Genomic DNA, 19,144 nt, shown 5'->3' with positions numbered 1-19,144 from the left:
TGCCTGGGATTGGCCCTCCCCGACCTCCGTTTAGTCCCCCTAGTAGGCAGGAATCCGACACTCCCCTCCCGGTAGGATCGTCCATGCAATACAGGACTACCTCTCTTTAACGTGTTGAGGTACCACGTACACGTTGAGATACTCAGTATCACTTCCCGGACCCAACAGCACGTGTAAGTCGCCATTTGGCAGAAGGGCTGTTGCCATCGCTCTCCCCCGGTAGGGCCGTCCAGAGGACTACCTCACTTTTTGCTGGATAGAGGAACAGAAACAAAGTTCTGCATTCCCATGTGTGGCTTTTCAGGGGTGCAGTTGGCTCACATTTTCTGCTTATGGATGACAATGCCCGTCGCCATCGAGCCAAACTGGTGGAAAAATACCTAGAGACGGAAGACATCCAAGTATGGAGTGCCGAGCGCGATTTTCGGACCTGAACCCGATTGAACATGCTTGGACGCATTAAAAAGACGTGTTGGAACCCGCCAGTCGCCACCAGGAGCCTACCATAAAATCTGGAGGAAAATTCTTTTTTGATCATCTTTTTTTGAATCGTTTTCTTTTGAAAATTGAAAGGTGGAATGAAACATCAGAAGTACTATAACACATACTGCCGTTATATTCTCACCTCTTACTACATTTGTAATCTTGGTTACTTTACATTTTCCCTTTTCGGCTACAATTTCTGATGATTTGTTGTTTGATGGAAAACCACTGTCACCTACATTGTATATATACAGGGTGGACAATTTATCTGGAACATCCATGATAGCGGAGAAACCAGAAAAGGGAGAAAAGCGAAACTTTGCATGAAGCAACTATAAGGAGGGGGACATTGTTTTCCGTATTAAACACACTTCCACCGGGTGAACAGGGTTGCCATCCCAGTATAAAGTTTTATTTTTTTCAAATGACACTACGTCCATTGTAATTCTGCGATATGAGAAAAAAAAATCTCTACAACTCTTACCAAGACCAACTCTTAGCCTTGCAATGACCCTATGGTTTCCTCAAGGAAAGTCGTGATGTCGCTTCTTAAGTCCAGAAAATCAGTCCTTCCCAACTGCCTTTTCAGTTCCCAAGAGTGTGATAATTGATGATTTTCTGCATAGATAAACACAGCGTGTTTAGCTACCAAAAGTGTGATTCCAAAGTCTCTATTTGCTAAATCTTTCAATATTTTCGCCAATTTGTTCTCTTGATCTTTCGAAAGGATGGTTTGATATCCAACTACTTTTGGAATGGTTTTCTTCTTGAAGGACTTTCTCTAACACTCGAAATCCTATTCTGTTATGTCATTTATGGCACACTGAACAGGAACGCCACAACACATAAATTTACATCTCCTCGCAGTAAGCTTGAAACATCCCTATTCATGTTGTCTTCCGACCATTTCATTCGAATCGTTATCGTCATATACGTACAGCACCATTATCAACGATAATAGTAATTGCTTTTTTTTTTTTTTTTTTTTGGAGTGGAGTAGTATAAAGTCTTCTGATTGACACAACTCAGAATAAAATGATCGTAAAAGCACCCAAAGTCGATATTTCTTTCGTCGGTTGGTTGCATTATGCCATACAACTTTAGTGCCAAGAACGTGTATGACTCACAACTCATATACCTACCTTAATGTTAGGTAACGTAGTTAAACATTCACTCATGATAATTTGGCTGGTACAGTTTACGTTTTAAAACTTATTTGTTTAATTATGTGAACATGCACACACAGAGTTAATGACTTGTTTCCGAAAAATGCAGTCTGCAACCCGAACAGCATTCTAGAATCGAATATTACTTCAAACGATATAGTCCCGGGCTACATTTAAATAGCAGTTTCTAGTATAGCCCAAATAATCGATGATTCCCCATGGGAATTATTAGAATTGTACAGTTGTTAATTTTAATATTATTTTTACCGTTTCGTTGTCCCTAACATATATATTTTCCAGCTTAACGCCTGCGATGAAAGTTAATTATGCATATTTACTGTCCAGCCAGGGCGTTATGATCATCTGCCTAATATATGAGATATCCGCCTTAGAGTCGCAGGACAGCAGCAATGTAATTTGACATATAAGCACTGAAAACCTAAATATGCAGATGGAGCCATAGCGCCCCATGTCTGAACACACTCCTTGTTTAACTCCTGTCAATGCCACTTTCTATAAAATCGAATCTGACCTACAATGAAATCCCAAAACTGTTCAATTAAATCAAGTTCTGTGAGTTTCGGTGTGTTTGTAGCAATGAAAATTCACCATTGTTCTCCCCAAACCACTGCAGCACAACATTGGTTTTTTGGCAGGGAGAATTGTCCTGCTGAAAAATGAGTTCCCAGCTGGAAATATAGCCTACATGAATGGGCATACCTGATCAACAATACCTGCCAATAACTAGTATTCATCATGATGCCCTTCACATGCACAACTGACCCAATGAATGGCAATGTGAAGGTTTCCCAAATCATAATGGAGCCACCGCTGCATATCGTTGTTCTATCGTTGTCCTCGAACAGCTGTTTCCCTGGAAGAAGACAGTCTCTGACCCGGCTATCGATGTAGTGAAAGGTAGTATCGTGACTCATCAGGCTATGCAACGTTGTACTACTGCTCTACGGTCCAACAACAGTAGGGATGTGTCCATACCAGTTGTTATCGATGATGTCATGCGGTTAACATTGGTACATGTGTGAGACGTCGGCTGCGGATGTTCATATCGAACAACATAGGATTAGCTGTATGTTCAGACACACTAGTACATTGTTCACTGTTAAAGTATGTTAACATCTGCTATTAATTGAGACGTAGTTTGCACCATATCTTGTTGTACCAACTCCACAGTCTATGACACCTGACAACTTTAACACGATGGCTGCCCCATGCCCTGTAAATTGGTGTTAGTTTTACCTCCTTTCTTACCTTTGGAAGCCACTAATCACGACAGATCGCGAACACCCGACAAGTCGCCATACTCGTTCCCATCCGAGTGGCTATCACAACATGGCTTCTATCAAACTCTGATATATCGCCCGCCTTACCCATTCTACGCAGAATCATTACACTAGTCGATTGAGTGAGATCCCTGTCGCTGTCTGGAAATTGGCTCTGCTGTACTCCGTACCTTATACGTCAACCCAACAACTTTGTTCAAAAAATAGTGGAAGGTCATAATGTTTTGGCTGGTCAGTGTATCTAAGACATATGCGCAAGCAAAGAAGCGCACTCTATGCTCTGTCACCACTCTTATACTAGTATTGCTGTTCAGTTTGTACAGGGTAAGTCAGTATTTTTTTGAAGGGGCAATTGAAACTTAACGTGGAGGTAATGTAAGTGAAAGTTGGTACTTCGGTAAACAGTAAAATTGATCACATATTAGAAGTTTCAATTTCATTCTGAAAATGACAGCCGTTGGAGGACACTCGCTGTAATTTAACAGTGCGATGTGCAACTTATACTACTTTTGCTTCAATAGTAGAAAATAAGTAATGGGTAGCTACCGTTAAACTCACCGTTGCCCATAAAAACGTTATCAAAGGTTTGTTTTGAATCTGTAGACACAAAATTAAAAAATGCGTGAGTTTTCGAACCAAACACAAGTGTGTCATTCATTTGTACTATTTCAAGGTAGCAAACACAGATCCGATGATGTTTCCTTTATCATTTTTTTAGAGCCATTAAACATAAAAGTATGAAATGTAGTATATTTTTGCTACAGAGTACAGACAAGTTGACTTTGACTTACGCAATTTAATAACTAAAACGCATAGAGATGGAGGGCAGAAACAGAAGTAGCTTTGAAATATTTTCCAGAGTCGTATGTATAAAACGAAAAAAAAAATAATAAATATTCATAAGTAAATGAGTAAAAAAAAAATAAAATGTTTTTATAGTGTGCTCTTCGAACCATCTATATAACGCTCATGCGTAATATACAGGGTGTCTCAAAAGTCCCCTAACGGTGTAACTCTGTTTTTATCAAAGTTATAACAAAATGTAAGAGGGGAAACCATCGCCAAATATTTTTTTTCAATCTATAGTGAAGAAATTTGTTAAATCGGACCAGCCGTTTGAGCTGTACACTCTTTATTTGTCCAATGTTAAATGGAAATGCAACGTTGCCATATACTTGCACCCACAACATAAGTGAATGAAGTGATTGTCTTTTACGCTATTCTGTCGATGGCCAGCCCCCATTTCAAAAAGTAACTTCATTCACTTGTTATGGGTCCAAGTAAATGGCAACGTTGCATTTTCATTTTAACATTGGTCACATAAATAGTGTACAGCACAAACGGCTGGTCCGATTAAAAAAAAATCACTTTAGATTGAAAACATCATATTTGGAGACGGTTTTCTCTCTTGCATTTTGTTGTAACTCTGATAATAACAAAGTTACTCTATGCCAAAGGACTTTTGAGACACCCTGTATGAGCGACTCGGTGAACATAATAGTATGCAATATTTTCTAACTTTCAGAAAAGAAGGCCCAATGCAGATACACATGCCAAACAAGCTTCCTCTGTGCCATCTACATGTATATTTCCGAAATTAATCTACTCACATATTGTTCTGTTGTTCGATGCCAACCCATTCCACCTTGTAACTCAAATTCACCAGAAGTGGTGTTTAGCGTAATATTTTCCCGAGCCGCTCATACATTAGCAAAAGTTGATATAAGGACTATTGATTTATTCCCGATTGATAAAAGTAAATGAATGAAGACCAACTCTATCCGCGTGACTATCTGTGGTGGAAAACAACGATGTGGCTGTTTCTGCACCTCCCTTAGGGGGCAACTGAATTTGAGAAGACAGCAAATGAAGTTGCTGAAGCAGCTACGACCGAGAGCATCCACAATCATTCCAATTAGTGGCAAGTTTTAATCGATTCCAACGGTTATCGCATTATCCGAGAGTTAGACACTCACTGGCTGCTTCTCGTTACTATTGAAACAGATTGCGCAGAAACCACTGTGGCGTGCGAAAAACATCAGATTTATCAGAATATTTCTGTTCTCAAGCGGAACATGCGGCTTTATTTTCAGACGGTTTTCAGCACAAACAAAGCCAACGGGTTGACGTTTACGTACACGCAAATCAACTCTATCGTGTCCTCATCGAAGTAATGGTTTTGCGTTTGGGATGTCTCGTTTGCTTTTCATGTTGTATGCTTGTCAAATAAAAATGTATGCTACTGCTTCAAGGGTTTGTGTAATTTGCTCAGTTTGTATGTGTAGTTTGTTATTTGCGTGTTGACTGAGTAGTCTAGTTTTTGTTTACAATTTTGAACATTAAGACCACCTGAAAGTCCGAGTTAATTAATTTAGTAGTTGAGTCAAGTATCTATTTTAACGAGGTCCAGCCTTGTTTATCATTTTGAGTGAAACGGCAGTGTTCTTACGCTGACACTGTTATATATATATATATATATATATATATATATATATATATATATATATCAACTTGCCAACAATTTTAATTCCTGACATAGTGGCAGAGATACAGCATTTTTTTTTAAGTTTTGTTTACTAGAATGCTCTTTAATTCTAAGTTATTATTTTTGTCTTTATTTTTATAATTTAGAAAATAATATCACTTTCAGTTTTACGTTTCAAGTTTGTAAAAATGATCGACAACGACCGATAATAGTGTATAATCAACTTATATTAGTTTTTGAGGTCGCTGAGACATAGTGACATTACCGATGCCGCTTAAGTCGAAATTAATCCCTTATTGGCATGTGAGCTGAAGAGTGGAGGTAGGAAGGAGATGACAAGTAAAAATAATTGAATACGGTCGCTATTAGTGTCGAATCAGTAGTTTTTGGGGTTGCTGGTATGAATAGTGAAACCCCTAATGCCGTTTAAATGTAAGTTCAGCAAGTTTGTAGGGTGGGGTAGGAAAAGGGTCACAGCACAGATTTCTCTCATTACATTTTTATTAGTATCCTAATGGGGGGAAAGGGTTAAAATACCATCCTCCAACCTATTCTCCTCGTGCAAAGAAGGGAAATTTCAGCTAGTTTATGTAATACAATATAAATAAAATGAACCATGATGGTCCTAAAACATTACAAACAAAATGTTTTGCAGGTACATCTATAACCTAGAATAAATTTCTGACTACACACGAGAGTTGAGTTTATCTGTAGTGAACACTATTCCATCATAATTTTCATTTCAAAGTAGAAATATTGAAACTGTAAAAATATTGGAACTTGGTGTATTGAACTAAGATATATTACTTCCACATATTTTAAATTAAATTGTTTCGGTTTCAGCTTCTAGTGACAACACTTCGTTTTATTTCGATACACGAAATATATTGTATCTCCTTTATTCTTCATATTCATTTCTTAAGTGTGAAAAAAATTATCTGTTCAGAATAAACTATTTTCTTTGCAAAAATATTTTCATACTGTTGTTAATACATTTCATTTTTTTTTTTTTTTTTGTTAGCCATGATTATATTTTCTGTAATTCTGGAGTTGTCTCGCGATATATGAAAATATATCTGCTATTCTCATGGAATTAGTCCAGTAAAGACACTTAAAAAAAATCTCTGAAGGGTTTCCTATATTTATAGTACAGTATGAGTGCACATTTATAGTGTAATATGCTATTCATTTCTAGTATACGTTTACAGTAGATCGGAATAATGACTAGTCAAATACAATGCGTATTTATCATTGACTAAGTATTTTCTATTGTATTAATGAATTTTGTGGTTATTTTCTACCAAAATGATCTTTGTAGTACAAAGTTTCTTCGTCACCAACCAAGAAGAATAAACCCACATAAGGCTATATATGAAAACTTATACTTTTTTAAAAAACAGTCGTTCTCATGATGCTCGAAGACAGTGGACACTGAAATAACCACTTTCTACGAATTTATTTTCTGTACCCTTTGTAACCAGAGCTCAAAAGAAAAAAAAAATATTGTAAGAGGATTAAACCAATTAATGGTATCAGGAACTCGAAATTTCAGTCGTAGCCTGAAATCAATAGGTTCTTTTCGTCACATAGTGTGTTTCGTGGACAATCCTTTCAACTAATATAATCGAGGAACGCCATTTTTCGGACAACGACAAGCATTTCGCTATAGATGTCGACGGAATTTACATATATGACTGAAGTGGACATGATATCCGTGTATATAGCACACTACAGTATTGTTAAAAAATAAGAGAAAATAATACCCATCTTTTCAGAAACACGCTACCTCGTCTGTATATAGAATTGCATCAAATTAATGTAAAGTATGTACTTTGTCTCTTTGAAACATTTCTTGTAATGTTTTGAATCAAACTACGGTATACTATTCTTAAGAGCAATTAAAAGGGCTTTTGCAGAAGATATGTGTTCTAGTATTTTGGACATGAATTCGCATTTTGAAAGAGGAAACATCAGTATTAAAGCATTAGAGACCTGACAAGGTTTGTAAGTCGTTTTATGCATTTGTTTGTGTTTGTTTACTTCCATTCAACCTTACATGGTTAATCCACTGTAGTTCTTCTTTTTTACACTCGCCCGGTTAATGTTTAATGCATATATTCTATTATCTAATAGCAAATATGAATGGTAAGATAAAAGTTACTTTTCAAAAAGTTCCAAGAACATTTTCTTTTTAAATATATATACGAGGGTAAGTCAACTGAAAACCATAACAGTAGAAATAAAAATCAGCATATGGCGCCAGTGAGCTGTAAGTTGGCATGCCTGTTTACGATAGTATGCCGGATGTCTCCTAGGTGGCAGCAGCCGGCAGATGCACAAACACCGCCGCAACAACAGTTCCAATATGGCAGCCCCACTAGCCACATGCACCAGCGAGGAGCAGCGTTCTGTGATTCGGTTTTTGCGAAGTGAAGGTGTGAAAACGATTGACATTTTTAGGCGAATGAAGGTTCAGTATGGAGATGCGTGTTTGTCACAGCCACAAATCCATGAATGGTGCCGGAAATTTGCAAATGGTGTTACGTCTGTGGCCGATGCTCCACGCCCCGGCCAGGCTCGGCGCGTAGTGACTCCACAGACCATTGCAGCCGTTGAAGCCATCGTTTTGAAAAACCGAAATTGCAGCATGTGTACACATGAGTCATGGATCGGCACATCATATTGTGAATGATGTTCTCCAGTTTCATAAGGTGTCTGCAAGATGGGTGCCCCGACAACTGACGCCTGAACTGAAACAGCGACGTGTAGATGCGTGCGAAGACCTTTTGTGGCGTGCTGAACGTGACGGTAATGCCTTCCTGTCACGAATCGTCACTGGTGACGAAACATGGGTGCATTACCATCAGCCTGAAACAAAGCGAGCGAGCAAGGAGTGGCGCCACTCCTCATCACCGAAACCCAAAAAGTTTCGGACACAGCCGTCTGCAGGGAAGGTTATGCTGACCCTCTTTTGGGACGAAAAGGCCATGGAGCATCGGCCACACTACACGCCACGAGGAACCTCTATGACGAGTGCTACGTACTCGGACCTCCTAAAAAATCATCTCCGGCCTGCCATCAAAACGAAACGACGTGGATTGCTGTCAGCCGGTGTGCTGCTGCAACACGACAATGCACGGCCCCATCCGGTTGCGACCATCAGAGACCTGAAATTTGAATGCCTCCCACATCCCCCTTACTCACCAGACCTCGCACCGAGCGATTTCCATCTGTTTGGTCCGCTCAAAGAAGCAATGGGCGGCAGGAAGTTCCACTCCGATGAAGAGGCACGCAACGCGGTGCACGAGTGGTTGCGCCGTCGCCTAAAAGAAGGCTCTTCCGAAGCGCTGGCGGACTTGCATTGAACGAGGAGGGGACTATGTTAAAAAGTGATTTACTTCTGTACCGTGTGTGACCAATAAATAATATATTTAAAAAAATAATTATGGTTTTCATTTGACTCTCCCTCGTTTATATATATATATATATATATATATATATATATATACAGGGTGTTTCAGATAAAACGTTCAGTGCTTATAAATCCGAAACGGCTGAGAATAAAAGATGAAACAAAAACTGAGATAGGAAAATGTCATAAGGCGCATCACATGGGGTTGTCGTGGTGACCCACAGGACCCTCCTTCAAGGGGGCCCAGGGGCCAACTTCAAATTTTCAAATGGGAACATGTATTGAATCATACCTCATTCAATAGTTCTTGGAATACGAAACAACTATTGCAGGAAACAATTTTCGATTTGGGGCACCGTTTTCAAAATGGCCGCAAAAGGTCTTGTATCAGTTTGTAGTTGGCACCTGGCCCCCTTCACGGAGTTTCCTTAGGGTCACCACAACAACGCCACTTGATATGCTTTACCATCGTTTCTACCTCAGTTTTTGTTTCATCTCTCTATTCTCAGCCGTTTCTGATTTAGGCCTATAAGCACAACAGCATAAGACTATACGTTATTTACATGCAGCTCGACGACTGTTGCTGATTTTTGTCGATACATATTATTCTTGACAGTCCTCCAGAGATAGAAGTCTAGAGGTATCAAATCAGGAGACCAGGTGAGTACTTAGCATGGCCTCTCTGACAAACCCACAATCCGGGTAGAGTTTTATCGTGGTACAACCTGACAATTCGATTGTATTGATGATGGGCTCCGTCTTGTTGCATGTTAAAAAATTTCATCTCCATTGTTGAATGAAAGGCAAATTCCTTGAGTGAAGTATATCAAGATACGCCTTATCAGTTACGGTACCATTAAGAAGAAGGGACCACTCACACCACGCACTGATAGACTACTCCATACAGCAACTCCAGTAGATTCACTGCCCTGTTCACATGAGCGTGAGGATTTTCAAGAGCCTAGTAGACACAATTATGGCGGTCCACAATACCGTTAAGTTTGACTTGCGCCTTGTCAATCCACACAAACTTTCGTGCAAATTCTGCATCTTCGCCAACCATGTGCTGAAACCATTCAGAGTACTCCATCCTTCGATCTGGGTCATCCTCATTCATCGCGTTGTAGCAGTCTTGGAATGTACACTCTTCACTTTGCCCTCTTCTCTCTTCAGAATGCATCTTACACTTGACCGGCCTACCACATTTTCCCGCGCTCTCTGCTTCAATGATTTTTACGATGATCGGGTGAAATGTTGCAACACCGTAGCACAGGGTGCCGAACTTGTAGCTGTTCGTGGTCGTCCTGATCTTTTCTTATACACATCTTTAACTGTTCCATCTGCTTCGAATTTATCGTGAAAACGGGCAATTGTTCGACGTGTTGGTGACTGTGTTCCAAACTCTCTCTCTGCCAATGCCGCCGAATCTCTTGAATGTTCTTGTACTTCCAGTGCCACTTCAATACAACCTTGCGTTCAACAAACTATAAACGAACCATTGCTGCTACTCGACTGTCTGCTGCAGCACTAGCTAATATGAGTGAGTCGTTCCACCACCAACCATCCGTGCATGCGCGGCATAGTCAACTCCACGTCCACAACAAATTTAATGCAATACACAATATTACTCATTAGGTTAGTGTGTGTATTTTTTTTTTGTTTGTTTAGAAATTATTTAATTACAGAGTGCATTTTTTCTTGGATCCGTCTGTATATACAGAACACACTTTACAATTCGAAGTCCAAGGGGACACGAACAAATAACTTCAAATTATCCTAAATTCAAAATATCAAAAAAAAAAAAAAAAAACGCATTTTAAATACCTAAAATCAATCGAACAAAACCATTGTGTACGAAGAAAAATAAATAACATGCAGTAGACTTTACCTTTAAGACATATTATTTACGTGATTCAATACCACAAACATAACAGAAACGTTTACTCACATATTACTTAAATTATGCCACACAGACCAGTGCAGCACAACATACACTGAATTAGCACTCAAAACCACATATCGATGGGTGTTTGGACAAAGGTGATAAGTCCATGCTTTCTTTTTTGTCACGACACAAAATTCAAGACATCTCATAAATCAGAGGTGCATGCAAAACTTTGTTTTTATTAACGGAATATTTGCTAGAGGTTCTTTTTTTTATGTAATGTGCTACAAATAAAAACAAAAATAATTTGGACATTATACATATCAGTCAAAACCGGATTTTCGAAGAAAATTGGACATATCATCTTTGTCCAGATACCCATCGATATACGAGTAACAACCTTAATTATCTCCACACCTAAAGAATTTCGCGATCTTCGTTTAATTTGATTTGTTTGTTTTACGCGAAATATGTAATTAATAACATTTGATCGGTATTCAATAAATTTCCCAAAATTTCCAGTCATTTCGGAAAGTTTGCATGAGCTTGGGAAAATGTGTTTCTTTACTTCATCTCCTAGCTTATCATCATCCAATTTACCGTATACTCATCAGACATTTTTTTTTTTTGTCAGTCTTCCCTTCACTAGCCTCTGAACAATAAACAATTTGAAATTATATTCTCTTGTTTGTATTCTGTCTAATACTAACATTTATTGTACAGTATTATTTTAATTACTCAAATGGGATATTTTAAGATTCGATTTTCTCACAATTTTTATCATTGTTCTCAATACAGATTCCAAGAGATATATACTTTTCTTCGAATTATCCAATTTCGAATTAAGGAGAGTCCTCTCTCTCTCTCTCTCTCTCTCTCTCTATATATATATATATATATATATATATATATATATATATATATATATACAGATCGTCGAATTGAGAACCTCCTTTTTCTGAAGTCGGTTAAATAGTGACCCTAAAATTCTAACTTAAGGAACACTAAGAACTTAATATACCCCTTTAAAGTGGCAATATGTTATCTCAACATATGATGTCGTGATGCCACGACAGATCATGAACTGTAAGCATTCTAGCTTTGCAATCGGAAAGTTTACAATTGGATCTCTTGGCCAGATATTTCTGAGCTTTTCACAGTTTTTCTTAAGTTGTACCAGGCTAGTGCTGGGATTGTAGTTTTAAATGCAGTCTCTGTCTAACTTCTATTTTCCCCCCTATTTCATTGTTTATTGTTTTCAATTTAACATGGTCTGATAGTTTTATGTTAAAATTTGTAAATGCAATTTAAGAATAAAAAGTACGGGCCACCGCACTGAGCTTTCTAGCTCAAATTTCCTAAACTAAGTTACGTTGTGCTACAGTTATAACTGAAAAAAAAAAAAAAAACATTAGTGAAATACGATCAAAATTACGACCGTTTTCAAAGGAAACTTCGACTGAAGAAAATTTATCTCTAAATGTAAACTGCCTGTCATGGATGTTTTCATAAGAAATAATGTACGCAACATTATAGGTTATTGATAAAATATATTTTTTTATGAAATATGAAGAAAATCGCCCGAGTCGTTAAAAAAAAAATCGGAACGGAACTTACCAAAAGAGCCAACTACTTCTTGTTAATTGCATCATGAGAAATGACATAAAGTGTGTTGTGAGATTATTATTGAAACATTTGTTTAACAAATATGACCATAATTGATTGAGGTGTTTTTGAGAAAATCATCCGAGAAAATAAACGTCTGCACATCAGACTAAGCTACCCCTTTTTTTCAGGAGAAATGAGTAATAGCATATTATCAGGTTATTAATGAAATATTTGCGAAGTATGAATAAAATTGGCTGAGTTGGTTTTGAGAAAAATTGTCCGAAAAAAAAAATCCTTAATGTAAACTACCTTTTATGGAATTTTTCAGGAGAAACGAGCTATGCCACATTATGCAGTTATTAAAGAAATATTTATTTATGAAATATGAACAAAATCGTTTTATTTATTTATTTATTTATTTATTTGTTAAGAATCACTCTAAAAGAACTCATTCCTAACAGCGAATTATCATTTCTGAATTTTTCTCAGAGAAATGGCTTAAATCACAGTATAGGATTTTTAATAAAATGTTGATTTATGAAATTTATACAAAATCGTAAGAGTCGTTTTCGAGAAAATCGCAATTTTCAATTTTCAGTAAACTATCCTTAATATTAGGGATAGGGAAAAATCGAATAATACCCCTAAGGAAATTTAAAATTTGTGGAGATATGTTGAGCGGTTCTGCCACTAGGCGAGTGAACACATTTACATCGATACAGACATTTAAAGAAATAAGTAAATAACTTTTCTGTATATAGGGTCCATGAAATGTGTAAATCCGTTGAAATTTGAAATTCGATTTTTTTTTTTTTTTTTTAGGTCACCATGCTTTCTTCTCTCCTGGTGTCGCTCGAAGGTAAAAATGAGCTAAAATTCCCGTTCTTCGTAATAGATATATGGAAAATATTTCCTTAGGATAAGCGTTTCAATGAAAGTGTGTGTTAAAAATTCATAAGATACTCTACTTTTCACTACAAATTTTCAAACAACATCTCCCCCTAGAATATGCTCTTTAATCAAAGTGGCACGATATTTATTCTCCCAGATTGGAGTGGATAAAAGCCAAGTTACAAAAAAAAAAAAAAAAAAAAAAAAAAAAAAAACTTTTCAAACGTATCAATCATTTTTTCGACCCAAAACTATCGATTGGACACTAACCTTGGTAACTTTTGGCATTTTGTTCTACCGCTTCTCACCCTTTATGCCGATGCGGGCTGAACTTGGACTTAAGTGACATTGGAATGTCACTATTCATTTTAGTAGCTCCGAAAATTATGGATTAATATCGGAAGTTTTCGATTATTGTCAAACACAATCTCTTCCTATTCATATCTCTAAGGGTGCTGGGAATGTCGTAAATCGACTAACTTGAGCATAAATGTCATCTGAACTGTCACGAATCAGCTTAGCAACTCCGGCAACAATGAATTCTACACTAATATTGGTTGTTTACGATCGTTTATATATGTCAACTTCTTTTCATCTAGTAAAGTGGTACAAGAGAAGTGTTATCCCGCGGTATTTTTTCCTGATTCTATGTCACATCAGTACCAAGTTTGCTTCAAGCAGATCCAGGTGTTCCAAAATTATACTGGAATATGGATACACGTTCATCCATACTGCTGAAAGGGACGCTAAACTAAAATCAACTAAATCAACGTTCATCCATAATACTATCATTATCTGAGAAATTTTTATAGCAAATAATAATAATAATAATAATAATAATAATAATAATAATAATAATAATAATAATAATAATAATAATAATAATAATAATAATAAGTTCTGTCGTAAGGCAGTTTGAGTCGAATATCGCCAGTTCAGAAAATGCTGTATTTATAGCCATAATGATTACTGCCCGCCATAAAGTAAGCATACACTGAGTAATATAAAGTCGCTTATGAAATACAATTTTTGAATGTATAAATAATCTATATTTTCCAAAAGACAGGACAAGTGTAATTAGTTTGTATTGGTACACCTAATCATAATCTCCACCTTAGAGGTATCTAGTTATATGTATAACGTTTCGTGAATTGAAACTTGCTGTAGTTCATACACATTGTTCGTGTTGCTTAGTTACTAAATTATATTCTATTAGCCATGATATATATATTTGGGGATTTTATACAGGTGTTTCAAAACAACACCGACAACGTTTGCGAGGTGATTCCTGACACCAAGATAATACAAAAAGTATAGACCAACCAGAGCGCAGAAATCCGAAATTTCGAAGTTATAGGCTGCCAAAATCATGAAAAAAAAAACTTTAAAAGTTCATAGCTCCAATAGTATGGAATCTACCGTAGTCGGATCAAGAGTTCATTAAGGAACCAGTATATGCCCTATCCAAATATCCATGTTTCAGAATTCTGCGGAACTTCCGAAACAACTTTTATAAAGGTAGTTGATGAGTACTTCAAATTACATGACCGAAGCCAAACTCCCTGCATAAAACTCGTTGCGAAAGTACCACAGAATTGTGAAGCATGGATATTTGTATAGGATACATACTAGTTCCTCAGTGAAGTCTTGACCTGACTACAGTAGATTCCGTAGTATTGGATCTATAGACCTTTAAAGATCATGTTTTCATGTTTTCGGCAGGCTATAACTCCGAAAGGAAGCATTTGTGCAACCAGGTTGGTCTATACATTTTTGTCTTATCTTGGTGTCAGGAATCACCTCCCAAATGTTCTCGGTGTTGTTTTGAAGCACCTTGTATATGCAATTATAACCTCATTTTCAGTTAATGGTAGTACAGTTCATATGAGTTGGCGATAAAACTTACTAAATACACTCAGCGATTGTTAACTATTACAAATTAGTGTTACTAACAAAGCATTGCTATTATAATACGATAGCAATTCGAAACTGCTTGCGAGCCTAATATTACCTTAGTCATTTCATCTATAGCGTTTTTACAATAATAGTACTTTAGTCAATGATATTCTTGTGCTTTGATTGGAAAAGGAAGATGAATGGGAGACTAAATTATGACTGAAAAAATGGTATTTGACCTTTCATTACGTATAAAAGGCCTAAATGTTTCACTCGTATCCCAACGCTTGAAGTTCTCATCATGTATAGCTAATTACGCAAATAATAAATTGAGTTATGATGTTATGATGTTTTCAGCTCAGCTCAGTTGGGTTATGATGTTTTATTTTCTTCGTAACTGATCTGTTTTAAGATTTTGGTTCGATCTGGGTGAGGACAAATGCACACAATTTTTAAGGATAATTGCGACTAGAATTATTCTATATTAATAGATATTTCAATTTGATCAAACACAGTGGTAGCGTATTGGTCTTTCTTTCTCTTTACAAAAAAAGAAGGAAAGAAAGAAAATAAGAAAAAAAAGAAAGAAAAATGTTATGTATTGCATTAAACTGTACGTACCTTTCCATCCCCCATTTTCTGAAATATTCATGTGTTTAACATAATAAACTAAAACAATATAGAAGCAATAAACACGTCCTATAAAGTTTTGTTTAACTTGCCAATTTCCAATATAATTGGATTTTATTACATATAAAAATATATAAGGGATTATTTCAATTATATAAAAACTTAAGTGAATATGACGTACAGAGTAACATACAATAAAACATGTGATTAAGATAATTGACTACATATGTACATATCTAGATGATAAAATGGAAGCTTATGAGTGATATACAACAAAAATTGATTGAAAAAATATCGATTCAGAAGCTTGATTAATGAGTACAAGTTTTGTCAGGTAATCAATGTAATGCTTGTGTTAGACTAAACTAATATGAAATAAAATACAGCTTTTATTTGCAAATTAATGTGTACTCTATACACAATATCCATTCTGACATGCCAAGGTGAATGATTTATTTTCTCTACAACAATTGCACTTTTACCCTGCACTGCCTGGAATATTAATGTAATAAATACTTTCTCTAAGTTCTGACAAATTGAACAAGAGTCTACGGCATATTTGTTATTTATTAGCATTTAGGAACATCTATTTTATTTATCAGATTAGGGCTGAGATGATTTTCTTTGGTAAAATGTCTTACTGCATGCTCAAGTGAAATTAAATTATATTTTACTTGATTTATTAGAAATACACATAGAAATATAAAAGCAAATAAACTCAATATTGATGAAATTATCTGCCCTTTAACCAACTTTGACGTTTCCATTTTCGTCACATCTCATTGATTTTCACAATTGTGTGTCTATTGAAATCCAAGGATCAACCATTATTTCGTATTGTTGAGCAGCACTGGGTTCAATATAGCATCTTTACCTTGGCGTAAACCTATGAAAAATATATTTGCCATTCGTGAACTACTTTTGGTGAGCCTTTTCATCTTGTCACAAATTCAACGCAAATATTCTTTGTAAAGTGCTTTGTGACAATCATATTCATTATATTTCCTAAACATTTGAAGTATCCGAGTCACGATCTCTGTTTACGAAACTGTTGATCTCCATCTGACTAAACTGTATGGTTTTCGATCCGTTTATTTATTTATTTTTTTAATTTTCATAAAATTGGATAGTGCAATGTTTTTTTTTTTTTTCGATTCTTCATCTGTGTTGCATTTCAATTTGTTTGCAAGAGTGCAGACGAGAAACGGTTTTCTTCTTGCATTTGCGACTTTAAACGAAGACGCTCAAAACAAAAGGATAGTCCATGATATTACTCATTATTTCGCTGCATTTTTCATTAATTTTCCTCTTGGATATATTAAACTCTGAAGTATCTTTAGAGATTATATTATATTCAGTTTCGTGTTCTATTATTGTATTATTGTTCAAGTTTGTTTGGACGTATTCATGCGTAAAAGAATTTATGCGTTCATACAATATTATCCATATTTTACGAAAAAAATGCATGATCTTAAATCAACATTTGAAAGTCTCTATTCTTGCTATACACACGAAATGTTCAGTCATGAATGTACTTTACATACTTTATTCATTTAGTTTGATTGATCTATTGTATAAAAATTAAAACAAGCCTTGTCTTATAAGTTAGAAGTAACTTATTGGCTTAAGAAACCACAGGCTTTATTGCCACGAAAACACAACTTTAAAATTGGATTATATCTTTGCCTATTTAATGCAATCAATAGAATTGTTCCTAGCTTCTCTTAAGTTATTTTATATATCCCTTTAACCTTCTTTTTGATTTTAATGACAGTTTTCGGTGTTTCCCACAAACTTAGCAACTAAAACTATATGCGCCTAATATACAGGGTTTGTCCGGAAAGTAATAGGACTGATTTTATTCCGCCATGACTGTACTTCGGAGCATGCGCGCACCTACTGGATCCGGTAGAGGGCGTTCCTAGCTAACGAACGAGCGGATGGTCAGTTGTCTCCGAGCACACGGAGAGCCAGCACAGGCTTTTTTGCGCGACGTATTTCTGTGCGTGGTGCAAGCCGAAAATGCAGCGTTCGTTAGAGCAGAGGTACGCGATTAAATTCTTTGTTAAACTCGGTAAATCTGCGACAGAGACGTTTGATATGATCAAGCAGACCTACCCAGATGATGCTTTAGTAAGAAGTGGTGTGTTTCGATGGCACAAGGCCTTTTCGGAGGGCCGGGGAGAGGTCGCCGATGAAGACCGTGCTGGAAGACCTTCGACTTCGAGAAACACCAACAATATGACTCGTGTGCGCGAAGTTTTGAACTCAGACCGTCTACTAAGTATTCGTTTAATTGCCCAGATGTTACATTTACCAAAAACTGTGGTTCATGAAATTGTGATGGCGCATTTGAACATGCGCAAGGTGTGCGCGAAGATTGTCCCAAAAGTGCTCACTGACGACCAGAAATTGCGGCGAGTGGAATTGTGCCAAGAAAATTTGAACATGTGTGAAAGTGACCCCCAATTTTTGAATAACGTAATCACAGGTGACGAATCATGGATCTTTGAGTATGATCCCGAGACAAAGAGGCAATCTTCCGAGTGGCACACGCCGGCGTCTCCTCGCCCAAAAAAGGGAATAATCCAAAGTGAAAACGATGCTCATTGTCTTTTTTTGACATTAAAGACATCGTCCACCATGAATTTGTTTCTCCTGGACAAACCGTCAACGCCAAGTTTTACGGGAAGTGCTCAAGAGACTCAAACGAAGGGTCAATCGGGTCCGACCAGACATCGGAGCCGACTGGAAGCTGCACCACGACAACGCCCCGGCTCACACCGCCTTTCTTGTGAACAGCTACCTGACCAAGGCCGGCATCCCAACGCTTCCGCAGCCGCCCTACAGCCCAGATGTGCCCCCCCGGATTTCTTTTTGTTTCCTCGCCTGGAACGCCCGAGGAAAGGCAAGCATTTTGAGACGACAGAAAGGATCCAAGCAACTTGCACCGCGGCACTCAAGGCTATTCCGGAGAATGACTTCCGTGACGCCTTCAATGCTTGGAAATCGCGCTGGCAGCGCTGCATCGACGCAGAAGGAGCCTATTTTGAAAGTTTTTAAAGAATTGTAACGATTGGCTCAATATTTTTTTTTTTAATCGACTCAGTCCTATTAGTTTCCGGACAAACCCTGTATATATTATCCATGCAACAACACAACGTAGTCTACCTATCTTCGACGTCCCAACCTATTATGATATAAGATTCGCAATAGTGATTGTGCAGTTGCACAGTGTCTTCCATTCACCCGCGATTTAATGTAATTTATATCAAACATTTTCCTTAAGATTCGGATTCCTAAATTTCCTAGCCTCTGTTGTTCTTGGCCAACTTTCGGCAACGAGAAGAAGAAAAACACATATATTATTTACTTCAATACAAATCG

General features: G+C 36.9%; 1 protein-coding gene across 1 annotated transcript in view; it reads left to right on the top strand.

The window, feature by feature from the left end:
* Positions 1-19,144, top strand: part of LOC145688171 (uncharacterized) — a 779,558-nt gene that overhangs the window by 517,453 nt on the left and 242,961 nt on the right. The window lies entirely within an intron of this gene.

The sequence above is a fragment of the Thermobia domestica genome, chromosome 6 (assembly GCF_964235325.1).
Source record: "Thermobia domestica chromosome 6, izTheDome1.hap1.1, whole genome shotgun sequence".
Lineage (NCBI taxonomy): Eukaryota > Metazoa > Arthropoda > Insecta > Zygentoma > Lepismatidae > Thermobia > Thermobia domestica.
Note: the sequence above shows the minus strand (reverse complement) of the source record. Positions and strands in the feature narration are given on the sequence as shown.